This window comes from Gordionus sp. m RMFG-2023, chromosome 1 (assembly GCF_954871325.1).
Source record: "Gordionus sp. m RMFG-2023 chromosome 1, tfGorSpeb1-WG-v2, whole genome shotgun sequence".
Taxonomy (NCBI): Eukaryota; Metazoa; Nematomorpha; class Gordioida; order Chordodea; family Parachordodidae; genus Gordionus; species Gordionus sp. m RMFG-2023.
Genome location: NC_088775.1, coordinates 7004141 through 7023157, shown reverse-complemented (window position 1 = coordinate 7023157; position 19017 = coordinate 7004141). Strand labels below are relative to the sequence as shown.

The window sequence follows — 19017 nt, the reverse complement described above, 5'->3', positions numbered from 1 at the left end:
TATTAATATTGCAAATGAAGCACAAATATTTTAATTCGAATCTAAAATTAAGATTAATATATATATATTTTCCAAAAAGTGCTAAACTCGTTATTTGATTTTATATGAATAGGTTATATTACATAAATAAATCTGAATGATGCAAAATTATAAAAGATTAAAAAATCTTTTATAAATAAATATTTTTAATAAATTTTTTAAAACCCTTCTGCTACTAAAATAAAAAAATCTGAACTTGCTTTCTTATCTTATAAGGATCATAATTAGTAAATCGCAAAAACCAAAATTAATAGAGAGTATTTAAATCTATAAGATTAAACATCCTAGAATAGACCGAGAATGGTGAAAAAGACTGAAAAGATTATTTTTTAACAATTATAATTTAATCATCTTTTGAAAAATAAATATGTATTTCATAAATCTTTTCACACATTTTAAATAGAAGATAAAAGTGTTTTTAAAACCCCCTATTTATGACGATTTTAAAATGGTCCGATTAAGATTTTAGCCAACATAATATTATTTAAGCCTGCAAATTGCTCATATAGGAGGATGGCTTAAACCTTTGTTTGCTAAATCTCGAAAAATAAAGTTTATACAGGCCCAATTTTAAAACATTGTCAATTAAATTAAATTGTTCAGTGCATTTTCAATTTTTTTTTAAATTACGTCTAATCTCTCATGGCCTTGGATTAATGGAATAAAAATACTCTAAATTCGATTATTAAATTAACAATAATATTTCGTTATTAATACAGTTAAAACTGCATAATTACCTATCATCTAGGTGTAGGCACTTTTCAATGAGAAATAAAAAGGCCATTTTGTTCAAAAATAATTAGTTGAGTGAACCGAAAGAAGATTTACGCCTTTAAAATTCTAACTAATAATAAATAAATCCTATTTAAGGTTAAGTATGGCACAAGAAATGTGAAATTAATTGTTTCAACAAGAATGATATCATAAACCATTTGAACTAAATATTAATAAATTTGGTAAATAAAAGGCCAGAAAAAAATCTTGAAAAATTATATTTAATAAATATGATGAAATTTTATATATTTATTGTTGGTTCTTATATAGAACCATCTAAATATTTAACTTTACTATTAAATAATATTATCCATTGAAGGGTCCAAGTCCAAGATTATTTTTTTTTAAATATGAAGGAAAATAATAAAAATTAACTTTACAAATACTTTTAAAATCTATTTTTGGAACTTCAAAAATTTATAAAATTAATCTTGTAAAATTTCAAAAAAAGTTTTATTAGAGATATTTGCTGAAAATGATAAATCTTATGATAAAAAGGATCTTTATCATAAATTATTTAAAAAAATTGAATTTATTCGATGAAAAAAATATTCAGTTGTTACTTATTTCGGGGGGCATATATATATTTTTTATATTTCTTTTTTAATATTAATATAGATTGGTTCTTTTTATAATTGGTTAATTTATTCTTATAAAAATAATATTTATTAGAAAATTTTAAAAGTTATTTTTTGAAACATTTATAAGTTTTTTTAAATTATTTAGAAATTTTTTAATATTTTTTCCTAAATTATGTGAATAATTATCGAGTTCTTAGCTACACATACAACGTCTACGTAAAGGATGTGGGGATATGGCAAGTACATTTTGCCCCAAATTTTTTGAAGGGAAGAGCTATCTGGGGGGGGTAGGATAAAATGGTAAATTTTTGGGTGATATTAATTGGGCAAAATATAATCCTGTAAAATTATATATAAGTTAAAAAGAAAAAGAAAATTGACCGTTTTATTCATTAAATCAAAATATATTATATCATAAATAAATTAATAAAACGATATAATAATCAATATTTTTTAAAATATATATTCATTAATATTATTCCTATCCCCATATTTTTTATTTAGCCTTAGTGGACATAATTTGTCCGTTCCAGTCTATTAAAGATATGTTAATATATATAAAATAAATCTTAAACTCACAGGTCACGATATTTTTATTTAATAAAACCGGGTCAATCCAAAATTATCTTTTATAAATTTTTTTTAAAATGAATACTTCATTAATAACTTTCACAAATTTCTAAAAAAATATTTAAATTCCCTTATTAAGATAAAACATAAAAATAACATAAAAAATAAAATAAAAAAAAATAATGTTCCCCCCGAAGTTTTTAGCATCGTTGTGTTATTGGTTTTTCATATTAGGAATACAAAATATTTAGATTTGAAATACGAATCGAATATATCATTGTTCGTGTGAATTTTTTTGAGGCCTAAATTTGAAGTAACCATCGGTGCAAGCTGATCATACATATTTTTTCTAAACCAATCTAACTATGAAAAAAGGAATTAATTGATTGTGTTCTTATATGAATGGAGAGGGAGGAGGGTAGGAACCATATGCCTTCATATATCTTTCAGGAATGGGACGTAACAAATATTCTTGAAAGAGAAGGTTAATCTAGGCCTCTTGTTCCAAATTGTGATTTTCAATTAAGATGCTGAGAAACCTAAAGAGACTCTATTCAATTTGCAAATTAAAAGGGAAACCACATAGGTTTAATCGCACCTACAATAGAATGGGGTAGAGAGATGGTAAGAGAAAAGGCTGTTTTGAAGCAACTTTATCATATTATATTAAAGTATCACCCCCCCCCCCCCTCATCCCATAATGGGTCTTTATAATAATATTAATTAAGATTTTAGGTAACAGTTCAAATAAAAATATATTTTAGTATTTCAAATTTACAAGCAACTTTTATACTAATTCATTCATTATTTACAGAGTTGTTAAGGAAAGGAGCTAGAGGAGCGGCGCTCCTGAAGCGCTGCTGAAATTTTTCAAAAACATATGGAGCGCCCTTCCTTTTTAAAATTAAGGAGAGGGCTAACTCCTTTTAGGGCTGCCGCTCCTTTAAATTTAAGGTATAAATTAAATTATTTTTTAAATATTAATAATGTTTGTAAATTAAAATTCAATAAAAATAGTTTTCGATATTATGGATTTAGAGATCATAGAAGAAGAAATCGAATTTCAATTTCCATCATACAAAAAGTATTTTAAACTTCTAAAAGATGTTGATCCAAATGATCAAACAAATTTAAGAGCAAAATGCCTTTTGTGTTTAAGTAAAAGTATTTCATTTTCAAAAGTGAGCAGCTTCAATCCTAAAAATTATTTAAAAATAAAAAACCTTTCTTTTAAATAAAAAACGATAACTACGTTTTTTTTTAATTTGGAATAATTTTTTTTAAATGGTTATAATTATTTTTGGGCAATTCATTATAGTTGAGCCTGGGTTGTTACATATGATGCTTTTTTAAATATATTTTAATATTTATTTTAAATTTCTTATTATTTGTTCAACCTTCCTTTTTATACCTGAATTAAAAAATATCTTTATAAAATACAATACCCCGCTTCCCTCTAATGCTCCTACGGAGCGCTTATTTAGTATTGCAAAACAGGTCATAGGGGAGAAGCATGGATGTTTTTTAGATTCTAATTTAGAAAATTTGTTACTTTTTTTGATAAAAAATATGATTTTGTTTCGCATACCTTCTAAAAAAAATGAAAATCAAAAAAGTGGTTATGGAGTGGCGCTCGATTACTTGGAGCGAGAGCTAGCTACTTTTAAAAAGAAGCGCTAACAACTCTGATTATTTAAAAAGAAAAAAAGTTCCTTTTTGCCTTTCGTCTCGTAATTGGGTTTCATCAAAATTAAAATAATGCGTAAAAACATCAAGAAAAAAAATAAGTGTTTAATAAACCATTATTTCTCGGAAAGTAGGAAAAGATGATATAAATGGATTTATCATGTTAGAGAAAGAAGATTCATTTATTAACTTTGAAGTGGTTAGGAAAAAATATGAAGTTCTAACTAATATTCAAATATATTTTACAAATTTAGTATAAAATAAAATGACAAGATTAAATGCAGCATGACATTGATTTTTACTATTAGTCTTATCCTAAAGGGGTATAACTCTCAATTTAAAAGTTAAAACAATTTTTGTCATCCCTTCCCCACCCCCACTCCCCCCCATTCCCCCGCTTTGGGATTTCAGGAAAATGTTAAATTATTATATTGTTATTTAGTTACATTTATTTTATATTGATTTTCAAAATATACTAAACATGTGCATATTAATATATCTTCTGGTGGCCATGCCATTTATATTAATACAGGAGGATAATCAACAAGATAAGGCGAATTAAATTAAAATATTTTATCTAGTTGAAAACCTTATTTACATAATTTAAGGGTAATGTTATATAAACCTTTTAACTTTCATTTTTCCATTAATTGATTGAAATGATTAATTTAGTTATTTAAAGAAAACCAGAATTGTTAACATATATCTAGATCTAATACAGTTGCGCAGTCTAAGTCCAAAAAATTACAAATGTATCTAGCTATTGGTAAGATTTTCTCAAGATTTATTTTTATAAAATTACAAGTATGCTGTGCTGTGCATAATGCATAAATATATGTTTATATTATTAAAATTAAATTTTGAAGTGAGCTAAAATTTTAAGCAAATATATAACTTAACGATAAATTATAGTTATTAGATTTTAGTAATAGAAGATTCTCATTCTTAGCCACACTAAACTCTTTCTACCGAGGCACCTGAGAGCGAAGTTATATTATATTATATAAATAACAACTATTTGGGATAATCTTTTTTAATGGTTCATCAACTAATCTCTACATTAATTCTCTTTATTCTTTAACTATTCTGTAATTTGAAGCCAAATTTAATCAAGTTTGAAATAAGGATTAAGCATCGTTGCAATGATATTTTTATTTTTATATATTGTCCCCATATTGATTATTTCAATGAAGAAGGGATAATCAATAAATGAATATGGCTCAATGCCATAGACAAAATTAGTTATTATATCGTTTAAATGAAATGTATATAATAATAGCTTCAATCACTTACTAATACTATACAAGTGTAATCAATTGTTTACTTATAATAGAGATAAAATATATAAACTTAATTGATTGCTTGTTATTTTTAATATATATTGAATGAATATTATATTATTCAGTTTAAATACCAAATGATTTATTAAATAAAATTCGCTATCTAAAAAATCTTTTACCATCTTTATTTACTAGAAAATCTCATAGAGTTTGGGTTATGTTTCGAAGTCTTTTTACATAAATAACAATAAGTTTTTTGATAATAAATAGATCGCTGATCCCCTCTGCATTTTTATATTTATTAAAAGAATTATTCTATTATCTATTATAAGAATATAAATAATACAATCGTAAATATTTATTTAGTATTTACCCTAAGTTTTGCATGTTGATTGAAGTAATGCAGAATGAAATTAAGGGTATTTTTTTGTGTCACATTTATCTTCAGATAATTCGTTGGCTTTATATGGATTATTTTTAAATTGGCTTATAAATTGAAAGAAATAATTAATTGAAGTGGCCGATATGGGTTGTTTATTTCTTCTGTTGCCTCACAATCACGACACTTGTAATATTGATCATCTAAAAAATTATAATATTTAAAAAAAAATTTAAATTGACGTAAATATTAAATATAATTTATAATTTATCATGTTTTTGTGATCCATTGCGTAAAATAATTTGTCGAGTTTGTTTTTATAATGAAATAAACTCAGACACATAAATTACTTTTTATGAAGGTTTATATAGATACAGATATAAAGTTTTTGTACCTAGATACTTAAACACAGCGTCTACATGACAGGATTTTTACTGGAGGCAAACCTCCTTCAATAACCTTTGCATACCTCCCTAAAAAATCCCCGGCGCCTTCGGCGGCGATGTCTCTTCATCATTATTTTCACCTATTTATTTATTGATACTCTTTTCAAATAATTTATAAAGGATAACTTAAATTAATCAATCTCTACTACCAACTATCGATATTTTGTTAATATAAAGAATTTATTTTTTAGATAATAAATTTAATTAAAACCGCCATTATTTACAATGAATTAATTATTATGGCATTATGAGCTTGCTGAAATATCTAAACCTTTTAAATTATATTTAAAAGGATAGTTTATTTGGAAAACAATGTGTATGATTGTTTGCAATATATAGATTTGGTCGATGAATTGTATTATAATAATACTATAATAAAAGTAATAAATTTTACAGCAATAAACTTTGTCTTATTTCATCTCAAAATTTAATAGATAACCCCCAAAAAAAGGTTATCCTACCCCCATTAAAGCAGCTTGCCCCCTACCCCTTCAAAAAAATAGGATGCAAACTGTTTCTACCCCTCCCGCTCATGTAGATGCTGCTTAAACAACTCCTCTGAAAATAACTATTCAATTTGCTTTTTACTAACATTTTAATTTTACTTAACCCATTTATTCGATTTTTTGGAGGGAAATTAAAATTTAATGCATCATCAATTTGCAAAGTTGGGACAGATACAGATTCTTTGCTAAAAATGAATCTTAGATACAGATACTAATAAAAGATACTTGTATCTTTTGCCTAATTAGAGTATCTTAAATGCAAGATGCTTTTAAATTATCATTATCAATTAAATTAGAATAGTTTGTAAAAAAAGTTTTTATTGTTTATTTGTGAAGACTCATAAAATAATAATGAATATTTACAATAATACAATAAATAAAATGTTTAATGATGAGTTATTTATAATAATCATACTAATATAATAGACCATTACGGAAGGGAGACTAGTATTTTTAAGGGGAGTAGAAATATTTATTTGCAAAAGAGTATTTAAAATAGATTCATTATTTATAAAATAATCAAATTTTTCAAATAATTTATCATTAGTCCTTTGTCCTTTTGGCGTACTTAATAATGTGCCAAAACTAAATAACCTTTCAATTGAGCTGATATAGGTATTGCAGTATTATATTTATAAAAAATTTCCTTAATGGAAGGATAATAATTAAGCATTTATAATGCATTTCGACTTCCTTTAATATAATTTAAACTTCCAGTTCAATGTTATTTGTATTATCTCAGCAACATTTGTTTCACCAAAAGAAAAATAATCAACATATTCTTTATTAGATGTTAAATCTATTGGTTGCTACTATATTTATGGCTTCTTTTATTATTATATTTTGAAAATATTTTTTTTTATTATCTGACTCAATCCATAAGTTCTTAAAATATGGATGTGATAGTGATGTCAAAAAAGTCTCATTATATTTAAATCATAGGAAAATATTTTCTAAAATTTTTTGCCCATACCATTTTGGGCAACTTTTAATAAAGGTAGAAATATTGTAAACTTAAATTTTTAAGATGCCCCTTTTAACTATACATAGATAATTGTTTAAACCTTTATTATTTTTTGTATATAAAGGTTTTACATCTAGCCTGTTCATTGTCTTCTTTAACTTTTATTTTTAAAAAAATTTCCATATAAAATTTTAAGATTGGAATTTGATTAACGGGAACTTATTTCCATTTAAATATCACTATCTTATTCTTCACTACCATGAGTGTTAATCATTTTACATATTATTTTATATTAAATAAAATTGGTAATGATATTCTATCGAGGAACATTTATATATAAAATATAATCTTAACTTATTTAGTTTTGGTAATGTTATTTTTTATCCACCTTGCAAATTTTCCAGCTAATTTTGATTGTAATCATATTTAAAATATGGCGAAAAAAAATAAGGAATAATACAAGATTCTCTAAGAAAATAAAATATAAACTGTGATATGTAAAATTTTAAACATTAATATTTAAAAAAAATCTGTATTTGTATCTTTTAACAAGAAAATGATACAAGATTCATTTCAGATTAAAGGATCTTAGATACAGATGCTAGAATCTTATTAAAAAAAGATAAAAAGGATTTTGTATCTTAGATACAAGTATTCGCGGTACTGCCCAAATCTGTCAATTTGTTTATAATGTAGTAGATAAACCTTTTACTATTATAAAATATTAAATAGAAATTTTTTTTTATCTAGTCATAATTTATTTATTTATATTTTATTTTAAATTGTGGAATAAAGATAATTATTTATATTAATTTTGAGTTATTGAATTAAATGGATGAGGAGGAGGAGGGAGCATGGTGTTAATGTCAATTCTTAATTTATTCTACAAATATAGGTTTTAATTATATTACCGCTTTTCTTCTAAATTTAATACTTTTATTTATCGCAAATATGAAACAAGACTTTAGGTGGGTGCAAAATCAAATTTTTATTTTATTAAAGAAAAAATTAATTTATGATTGAAATTAATGAAATCGAGTTAGAACGCATAATATATAAATGCAAGGATCATTTTCTTAATTTTGGAAATTTTTTTTCAACTACCATACAACTGTCGTTTCTATTATTTTTAATTTATTATCTCTAACTAACAATTTCTTTTCGTTTTTTCTTTGTATAACTATAAATGGCTCACAACCTCAAGTTTGTATAAATTGATAAATTAAACCAAGATTTTGGTAAATGACTCCAAATTGTGCTTTATATTTCACGGGTACATTCACTAAACTATTGAATAATTTCATACTCTTTATTTTAACAGAAATATTAGTAACTCACTTTATATAATCGGAATTGACATTCCTGTTTTTTTAAAACAAATAATTAATTTATATAGCTTTCAGACCTCTTTCCTCGATATATACATTTTTATAAATGACATAATAATATTTTATAAACCTTAGCAAATCGCTGTTTTTTTTCTCTTTTTTCCAATTTATTTCATAAATCTTAGCAAAATTGGCAATTTTTTTAAAATTTATTTAGTAAACCTTATAAACCCTCAACACAAAATCTTGGCAAAATTTTACCTTTATTTTAAAAATATTCACAAATCTATTTATATTCTTCACTAATAGCCATGATACAAATTGTCTAATAATTTTTTTTAAATTTAAACACAACACGCTGACTTGATTATCCATGATCCAAATAATAAGATGAAATCATCTTTCATACTCTGCAATATACTGCAGGATAGTTTCCACAGAGTTAAGGAATTTTTTAAATTTGTCATTAGAATGCTTTCATCTATATATTGTCGAAGTGTTAAAGTTATCTATTAAACGGGAGTGGGTGTATTTTTTTAGAAAATTATAAATTGATCTATTTTTTTTTATCTTACAAGTTTGGATTTTTGAATAGTATAGAAGATATTAATAATGGTTCATTATAAGATTTAAAATTTGTATCAGGGGGTTGTTATAGCATAATGGGCGGGTAAATATAGCGGTTGTAGGTCGCGATTGGAGTAGTGTTTGATTTTGGAAAGGGTTTACTTCCACGAATTTTCTGCCATATGACACAATATATATAATATTTATTATTGGTATAGGTTCCAAGGATTTATTATTTTTTAAATATTAGTCGATCTAAAATATTTCATTGGCAAAATGACACCCTAAATACCCAATTTATTATACTTTCAAAGTAAATTTAAAATTAAAATTCCTATTTATTTAAAAGATTTTGATAAATCATGTTCATTTCTTGCCATTTTTATTAAATCGGCTCATTCCTAAGTCTAACTGTCAAAAAAATATGCTAAGCCTTGAGGCAAAAGCATATTTTTATCAAAATTGAGCTATACTTTAAGTTTATTAATCGGACGAGGCTAAGATAATAGTTTTTGCTTTATAATTGCGGTCAGCCTTCTTAGAGTTCACTCAAAACCTGCTAAAATGCAATTATTTATCACCAATGCTTGATAGTGAACCTTCTGTACTTTTAACAAAGCAGAAGAGGCGAGGCTATAAAATTTATATAAAAATAAAAATATTGAAAAATAAAATTTTCTACTCTATTTTCTGACTATAAAAAAAATGTGAAAAAAATTTTGACTATTAATTTTTATAATAATAATAAAGAAAATAGGAAATAAAAATTTAACACTTTAAAAATAAATCAAATCTTTTTGGTAGGGACAGAAGGCTCCGATCCTCCTCAAAATTTGGAAAGGATATTAAAATCAATATAAATTAATGGAAGGGACTTAGCCCTCCTTAGCACCCCCCGCCATATACCCCTGTTAATATGGATTTTATTAGTTTTTTGAAATATTAGACTTATATAAATATAACAAAATAAATTTAACATACCTTAACTGAAAAATCACTAGTAACTTTAGTGTTCGATCTAAATCAGTGTTGTCGAGGAGTCCCTAAAAACCTTGGAGAGTTCATTAAAAATATTATATTTATTTATATTTATATATGGTTCTCTTTTTTCCAAATTTTAGGTTGAAATTATTGTTTTTTCATCAATATAAATTGAAACCTTTTTAAGGAAAGATGAAAGAAATCTTAATATATATAAAAATGGGTCTCTTATTAAATTTTTATATGTTGACCGACGATAAATAGGTATACTTTAAAACAAATATAAAAAAATCATATGTTTTAAAATACAAATTTTATATATATCATGCATTGCGCGTAAACACAAAAATGTGTTTAAAATTACCTCAATATTTTTATACAATGTGATTATAGATTTTAATCGATCCTAAATTAGATCAACATTATTTATTATTTACAAATAAAATTGAATAATATGTAGAATTATTTGTTTCAGTCCTATCGCATGGAATTTATTTGAACCAAAAACAAAATATATCGTCCAGTTAATGTTTAGCATGAACTTTTTAAAGAGAATCATTTAAAAACTTATTCTATAATATGAATTCATTCATTTAATTCCAGTGCAATTTTGGGTAATCTTTTGTTCATGAAATAAGTTAATTTATTCATATATTCTATTTTTAATATATCATAATATTTGCTATATTGTAACATTATATATTCTAGCCAGTGCCCAATAATTTTTACCTGAAGGGTGGGGCACTGGTGTGCACATTTTTTCAAATATCGTAATTTCTGATAAATTTATTTACACACATATTAATTGGCCTTCATACAATTATAATGCACTTATAAATAATTAAGTTAAACTTAATTTATATTTATTCATTTATCTGTTTCGAAATGTAAAATATACAAGAAAGTTCTATTCTAACTAAAATCTAAACTTTATTATTTATTTTTTTTAAAAAAGATTTATTATTTCTGTTAGACTGATTAGGTTGGGCAGGGCTGGGCTTAAAATTAAATAAATTTGGGCTGAGCTCAAAGCCTAAAATTTTAAAATTCAGGCTGGGCTTAAAGTTGTAAATTTTTAAACAATAAATTGAAATTTTTTTTAAAATCTTTTATTAAAATAATAAAAATATAAATTAGAACAAATCTGTAAGTTTTTATTTTGTTAAAATTTTAAAATTTTTTGACTAGGCCTAGTCAAAATATTTCAGCTAGGTTTGACTTAAATATTTAAAATGAGCCAATAGGGCTTGTATATAAATTTAATTAAGCCAGAATAGGGTAAAAAATATGAATCAGCAGGACTTTAACATTTATTTTCAATAATAATGCCCTAATATATGATTTTTTTCAAAGATTAATTTGAAAAATAAGGCCTATTTTTTCTAAAAAAATTGGATTAACCCTGGTTGGGCTTAAAATTTTAAATAATGGATATATTTTAAAAATTTTCAAAAATAAACAAGGTGTTAAGATTTTTTTATTTGTTTGTGGAATGATCAAAAATTTGGGCATGACTGAAATATGTGCCCCCAAAAACTATGCGCTCCTATGCACACCCTATCAAAGAAACTTTATTTAAATTATATTATTACAGAATCGTATTTAGCTTCATAAGATGAGTACAAAAATGTTTTTTTTATTTAAAAAAAAATGGCAACATAGTAAAATTTTTAAAAAAATATTTTTTTACATGATTAAACATGTGCCCCCTATCAAATAAGATATATAAAAAATGAATGCAGAATCATATATAACTTATTAAAAGAAACCAAAAAATGATAATACTAAGTTTATAAATTATTTATAACTTATTGAGATTTTGAAAAAACACTTTATATTTTGGGCATGACTAAAATATATGCCCCCAAAAACTACGCGCCCCCTATGAAAGAAGCTTAATTAAATTATATTAATATAGAATCGTATTTAGCTTGATAAGATAAGTCAGAAAATGTTTTTTTTTTATTTGAAAAAGAATGTTAACATAGTAAAATTTAAAAAAATTAATTTTTTTACATCATTAAAATACGCGCCCCCTATTAAAGAAGCCTAATTTATAAAAATGAACGTAGAATCATATAGAGCTTATTAAAAGTTGTAAAAAAATGTTAATATCATATTTTAAAACTTTTTATAACCTAGTGAGCTTTTGAAAAAACAAATTTTTTTTTGACTAAACTTCGCGCCCCCTATCAAAGAAGCTTATTTCATAAAAAATTATAGCATAATCCTATTAAGCTCATTAAGAGGAATCAAAAAATGTTAATATTCAGTTTTTAAATAATTTATAACTTATTAAGATTTGGAAAAAACACTTAATTTCTTCTTTTTTTGACTAAACTACGCGCCCCCGTTAAATATACATTATTTTTAAAAAATGAATACAGAATCATGTATAACTTTTCAAGGTGATTCAGAAAATGGTATTATTTATTTTTTTTAAAAATATTTTTATTATTAAAAAAAATTTTTTGGACTAAACTAAGCGCCCCTACGCTCCCCCTATCAAAGAAGTTTATTTCATAAAAAATTAAAGCATAATCCTATTAAGCTCATTATCAAAAAATGTTAATATTAAGTTTATAAATAATTTATAACTTATTGAGATTTGGAATAAAATATTTAATTTCTTCTTTTTTTGACTAAACTACGAGCCCCCGTTAAATATACATTATTTTATTTTTAAAAAATGAATACAGAATCATAAAATGGTATTATTTATATATTTAACGGGGGCGCGTAGTTTAATCAAAAAAAGAAGAAATTAAGTGTTTTTTCCAAATCTCAATAAGTTATAAATTATTTATAAATTTAATATTAACATTTTTTTATTCCTCTTAATGAGCTTAATAGGATCATGCTTTAATTTTTTTGAAATAAGCTTCTTAGGGCGCGTAAGGGCTCGTAGTTTAGTCAAAAAAAAATTTTTTTGATAATAAAAATATTTTTTTAAAAAAAATAAATAATACCATTTTCTGAATCTCCTGAAAAAGTTATACATGATTCTGTTTTCATTTTTTTAAAATAATTTATATTTAACGTGGGTGCGTAGTTTAGTCAAAAAAAGAAGAAGAAAGTATTTTTTCCAAATCTCAATAAGTTATATTATTTATAAATTGAATATTAACATTTTTTGATTCCTCTTAATGAGCTTAATAGGATTATGCTTTAATTTTTTTGAAATAAACTTCTTAGGGCGCGTAAGGGCTCGTAGTTTAGTCAAAAAAAAATTTTTTTGATAATAAAAATATTTTTAAAAAAAAATAAATAATACCATTTTCTGAATCTCCTGAAAAAGTTATACATGATTCTGTATTCATTTTTTAAAAATAATTTATATTTAACGTGGGCGCGTAGTTTAGTCAAAAAAAGAAGAAATTAAGTATTTTTCCCAAATCTCAATAAGTTATAAATTATTTATAAATTGAATATTAACATTTTTTGATTCCTCTTAATGAGCTTAATAGGATTATGTTTATAATTTTTTTATGAAATAAGCTTCTTTGATAGGGGGCGCGTAGTTTAGTCAAAAAAAAATTTGTTTTTTCAAAAGCCCACTAGGTTATAAAAAGTTTTAAAATATGATATTAACATTTTTTTACACCTTTTAATAAGCTCTATATGATTCTACGTTCATTTTTTATAAATTAAGCTTCTTTAATAGGGGGCGCGTATTTTAATGATGTAAAAAATTAATTTTTTTAAATTTTACTATGGTACAATTTTTTTTTTAAATCAAAAAAAAACATTTTCTGACTTATCTTATCAAGCTAAATACGATTTTATATTAATATAATTTAATTTAAGCTTCTTGATAGGGGGCACGTAGTTTTCGGGGGCGCGTATTTTAGTCATGCCCAAAAATTCTATTATTTTCATTTTAAAAATATAGAAATATGATTAATTTTTATATCAGATACATTCACGGGCCATTTATTTAAAATCATTATTAGCTATGTAAATTAAAAATATCCTGGCCAGACCATATAAATGGTGCCTCTGCAGGTCTCTGATTTAAATAATTTTGAGTTGGGATGGATGAACAAATATTTTATTTTGGGCCAGGCTTTTCAGGGCAAATTAAAAAAAAATTTGTTCAATATCAGACTGAGTCAGGCCCAATGATAAAAATTTAGGTCAAACTGCTTAAAGCAGATCAATAACTTATATTGCAGTATTTTAATGCAAGATTGTCATTGAAATTGGAGGGGGTGTGTATGAAGAGGCTATCTCAGATAAAATTTGTAAGGGTTAGGGTGTGGCTTTGATTTGGGTTTCCTTTTTTTGCTAAGGGGGTAAAATTTAAAGGGGTAACCCCTTTAAAAGGCATAAAATTGTCAGTGATTGGGTAGGGGGTGGTAAAGTCACTGCTCAAGGGAATTTATAATGCTTTGGAAAACATTAAGACTAGGAATATGTTAAATTTCTAGAAAAACTGGAAATATTTTAATTGAAAAATTATATACATTTATAGGGCCAGAAATTTTTAGTAGTTAAAACTGATAAACATTAAATCATGATGATTAGGTTATCCCCATTTGCTGGAGACTATTTTTTTTCTTTAAATTCCCAGTTTTACCTAAATTTTAAAATTCCCAAAATCCTCAATTTTAAAAAATTAAAAATTGATATCTGTGCCGATTCATAAATTCACCGATCCAATCCGATATTTCTAAATCCCGATCTGATATTGATTCGATATTTGTATCGATTTTTATTTACCATCTATCTTTGAATCAATATCATAAAAATATCAATATTTTCTATTTTTAAAAAAAATCAACTAACTTTCACGAATGATTAAAAGTAGGGATGTACCGATATTTTATATCGGATCGGATCGGGCCGATATTTCGCTCATTTTAAAATATCGGTTATCGGCAAATATTATAAAATTTTCCGATCCGATATAAAATGGCGCTTTTAACAAAATTTAAAAAAAGTTATATCTAAAAAACCATTTATTTTTATAAATAAAATCGAAATACATTTTTATGTTTAATTTTTTTAATAGAAATAATTAGTTAATAAACATTCTGCAATATAGTTATTTTTTTCGCATTCTGTTTAAAAAAGTGTTCATTAATCTCTTCAGTATCTGTTTTTAGTGATGCTAGTGATATTAACAGTCCCCATCACCGCCGACATATCTCTGATATAAAAAGAAATCTTCGATATATTAATTTTAAATATTAATTTCAAATTTCATAATATATTTTTTTATTACTAATTATGTAAATAGATTAATGTTATTACTTATTATATAAATAATAGCAATTGAATTGAATATAAACTATAACTGACCATTATAATATATTTAAATGACATATGTTATGGTATAGTAAAATTATAGATGTTGTACTAATAAAAAGTATATTAAAAATTAAAACCGGTATCTTTGCAGAATACAAAATTAGATATGATATCGGATCGGTTATCGGCCGATATCAATTTAATATCTGAAATATCGGATCGGATCGGCCTCCAAAAAGTGGTATCGGTACACCCCTAATTAAAAGTCTATTTTGTTTTTTATGTTTATGGGTGAATGTAGTGTTGTTAAACAGCGGCCGATTTTTAAAATGGGCTAAATCAAGATTTTAGCCAAAATATTATTACCTAAGCCTCGAAATTTTGCCAACAGAAGCTCAAACCTTTCTCCCATATGTGGGCAAAAGAAATAAGCTTGATTAATCTACTTTTTGGCCAAAATCTTGAGCTAAAATGTTTTTAAAAATTGGTTAAATCGAGCGTTCAACAACACTAGCTTAATGTGACTCGTTAAACATTACAACAAATAAGTTGTAATTTCCTTTCGTTATTATGAAATTATTTATAAAATAAAAAAAAATGATATAATTATATATACAATCATAAAAAGATACAAAATAATAGAAAATAGCGGATCGGGTTTTTAAAAAATATCGGCCCGATCACATATTTTTTTGAAAACGCTAAATATAGGTTCAGCTTTAAATATAATATCTATAATTAAATATTGATTAAATTAGATCTGCGCTTTGAACCGTTTTAATTAAAATTACAGAATATCCAAAATATATTTATATAATATGATATTATTTTTTAATTTTATTTTTAAAATATATTTGGAAATTTATCAAATTTGGAAGGAAAAAAGGAAACAGAAAAATTTATCGCCAAAAACTGCAGCTTTTTATTACCTCACCAAATTTTTTTTTTAAATTAAAAAAAATTTATATTTACTATTTTATAATACTTTTACAATGCCAAAAAAAATTGACATATTTTTTTTTTGTAAAAATAAATGGGCGTAAGGTTACGTTTTCGCAGGCAATTAAAAATAAATGCGCGAATTGTAAAAACAATGTTATTTTTTATAAATGCGCGTAAAAAAATGCGCTAAGTCTTGTTTGCATTGTTTACAGTTGCGAAAATTAAATGCTCGAAATAGTGTATTGCTAACGAAGACATAGCTAGGAAATTACCATCTATTAGAAACTATATATTTTTCCCTTGAAATATTATACTGGAGTTTATTTATTTCTACCAGTGGCGTTTCTAGCTCGTAGACATTAAATAAGTTCTGTTCAAACTAAGCGAATTGACAGTCATTTTGCAAAATATTATTTCGCAATCGCCGTGAATTTAAACATATTTTTAGGGGCATGGCCAGTGGCGCCACTAGCCTTTAAAATCTCAGGGGGATACCTGTTTTTTTTAGCCAACTATACCATTTTTAAGCTAAAATTTTCAAAATTTTTGTACTCCGAAATTAACATGATTTTTGCCTGATCAATGTTATATATGAACTGACGATTCATTTATTAAAAGTGTAAGTATATTGAATTCAGCTTTAATCAATATTATTGTCTATGGCAGAACGCTCGACTAACTACCTTTTAATGTAAATGCCATTCAAATAATTTCGCTTAGTGTAAGTAAGGCCATAGCCATTTTAGAAAAAATGTTAATTAGAATTGCTCAAAATAATTCATAATAATCGGAAATGTCTGGCATAAGTTTTTTTGTCGAATTTTTCTTAATGATAAGATTTTTTTTCTTTTAAAAAAATAAAGAATATTTTTATAAATAGTAAGATAAGGTTAAATAATATTTTTTTTTATCAACCTCGGAAATGTCCGATTTAATTTGATTGATGTATAATGTTGCGAGCTAATTAAGCGTTTGGTTCTTAATACGCTAATAATGTGCATTCCAAAATTTAATAAAAAATATTTTTTTTCGAAAACGCTTAATTAGATCTCACTATAATGGTGCGCACACAAATTGAGCGTTTACGTTTTGCCATAAATTTAATTTAAAAAAACGTAACGCGTTAAATTGTGGTTGTCTTTTTTTTTATTAATATCCGTCGATTCAAAATTTTAAACAAGTTCTAAAAATAAGGATTTATTTTTGAAAATTATATTATCATTTGCGTTCTTATTTCTTTAATTTATAAATATTCCTTTTTAGGATATAAGTAAGCTATTTTCATTAAATTTTGTATATAATATTACTTGTCGAAGGATAAAAAAAAAGTATTGAAAAAGCAAACTTGTTTGCGTTTTTTCTAAATGGCTTAACGCCAAAGTAATTTTACCAATTTGCACGAGGCCATATGAAAGGCATTATTGGCGCTTGCAACGCATCGTTTGAAACGCTCAATTTGTTCTCACTATTAATTTAAAATAATAAACGGAAATTTTGATTTTCATATATATTTTGTTTAAAAAAAAATTTCCATGACGTTAAGGAAGCTTCTTTTTTTTAAAGAATGTTTGACCTCTAATTAATTAAATATAGATTAACTTTATATATTATAAAATTATTATTTTTTTAAAAACTATTAATATAAAGAGGGATACATTAAAATCATTAAAAAAAAGTATTTTATATGAATTAATCTTTAAAGCACGGGGGGGGGGGATTACGATAAAATTTTATGTGGTACCGACTTATATATGTGATATATTTTTTCGTATTAAAATGGAAGGCCGTGTCCTAGTTCGTCTTATTTCTAAACAGTGTAGTCTGTTTAGCCGTCTATATACCTTTATCCAGAAGTTTAGGCTATTTAGATTTGCATAAGTTTGAGTATCTTTGTGACGCTTTTCCAAAATCAAGATATTGATTTATTACACTCATTTTGTAAGTGATAAATTTTGATAATTAATTATATTTACTTAATATAAATCGATTAAAATCAAATTGGTTATTATTTTCACACGCTGACTAAAAAGTTTTATACATATTTAAAAATGGTGAAATTTAGTATTGCTATTATCCTTTTCGGCAAAATCCTAGCCAAGGATGTGTATAGCATTTATGTGTTTTTTTAATAAAATATTAGATAACGTCTTAAATTTTTTTTAATATCCAAAAGAAAATTAGATTTTGAATATATTTTGATTGAAGCGTCAATTATTACAAAACAGTTGGTTACACATCCGTTTTGGTTTCCCATATAACAATTTCTGTAAATAAATAAGACTGATTTTTTTGAAAAGTTTTGAAACTAAAATGGCATGTTAGCATCTGACTTTAATTTAAATGAACAAATCTTTAGTGTTGGTAAGGTCGTGTTATATGTCACTGGACGCTGCACGACTCTGGCGCGTTTTGAATGTAAAATTAGGGCAAGTTTGGAGGTTAAAGAAATATTGGGTAGGGTTAATATATGTTTAAATTTGTCATTATTTACCGATGCATATATATCGTTACTTCTATAAGCCTTACGAGTAGTGAATGAATGTTAAATAAATTTATTAAATGCCATTTATGTACATACCATGACGCTACAAATTCCTATCTCTATACATTTTTTAATGTATTTTGAATGTACTAATCTGGTGGTATATTATATATCATTGGTTGTAGTTGCAACATGTAACGTTATTCGTAATGTTATTATAGTTTAAAGAATATAATTAA

The 19017-nt window shown here is 24.8% G+C and overlaps 1 protein-coding gene across 1 annotated transcript in view; it reads left to right on the top strand.

Annotated features, from left to right (window-relative positions):
* The first annotated feature begins 10672 nt into the window (after positions 1-10672).
* LOC135922921 (uncharacterized) overlaps positions 10673-19017 on the top strand; it is a 42837-nt gene continuing 34492 nt past the window's right edge. Inside the window, exon 1 of the mRNA XM_065457455.1 lies at positions 10673-10715. The gene's annotated coding sequence lies outside the window, so the exon portion shown is untranslated. The remainder of the gene's footprint in view (positions 10716-19017) is intronic.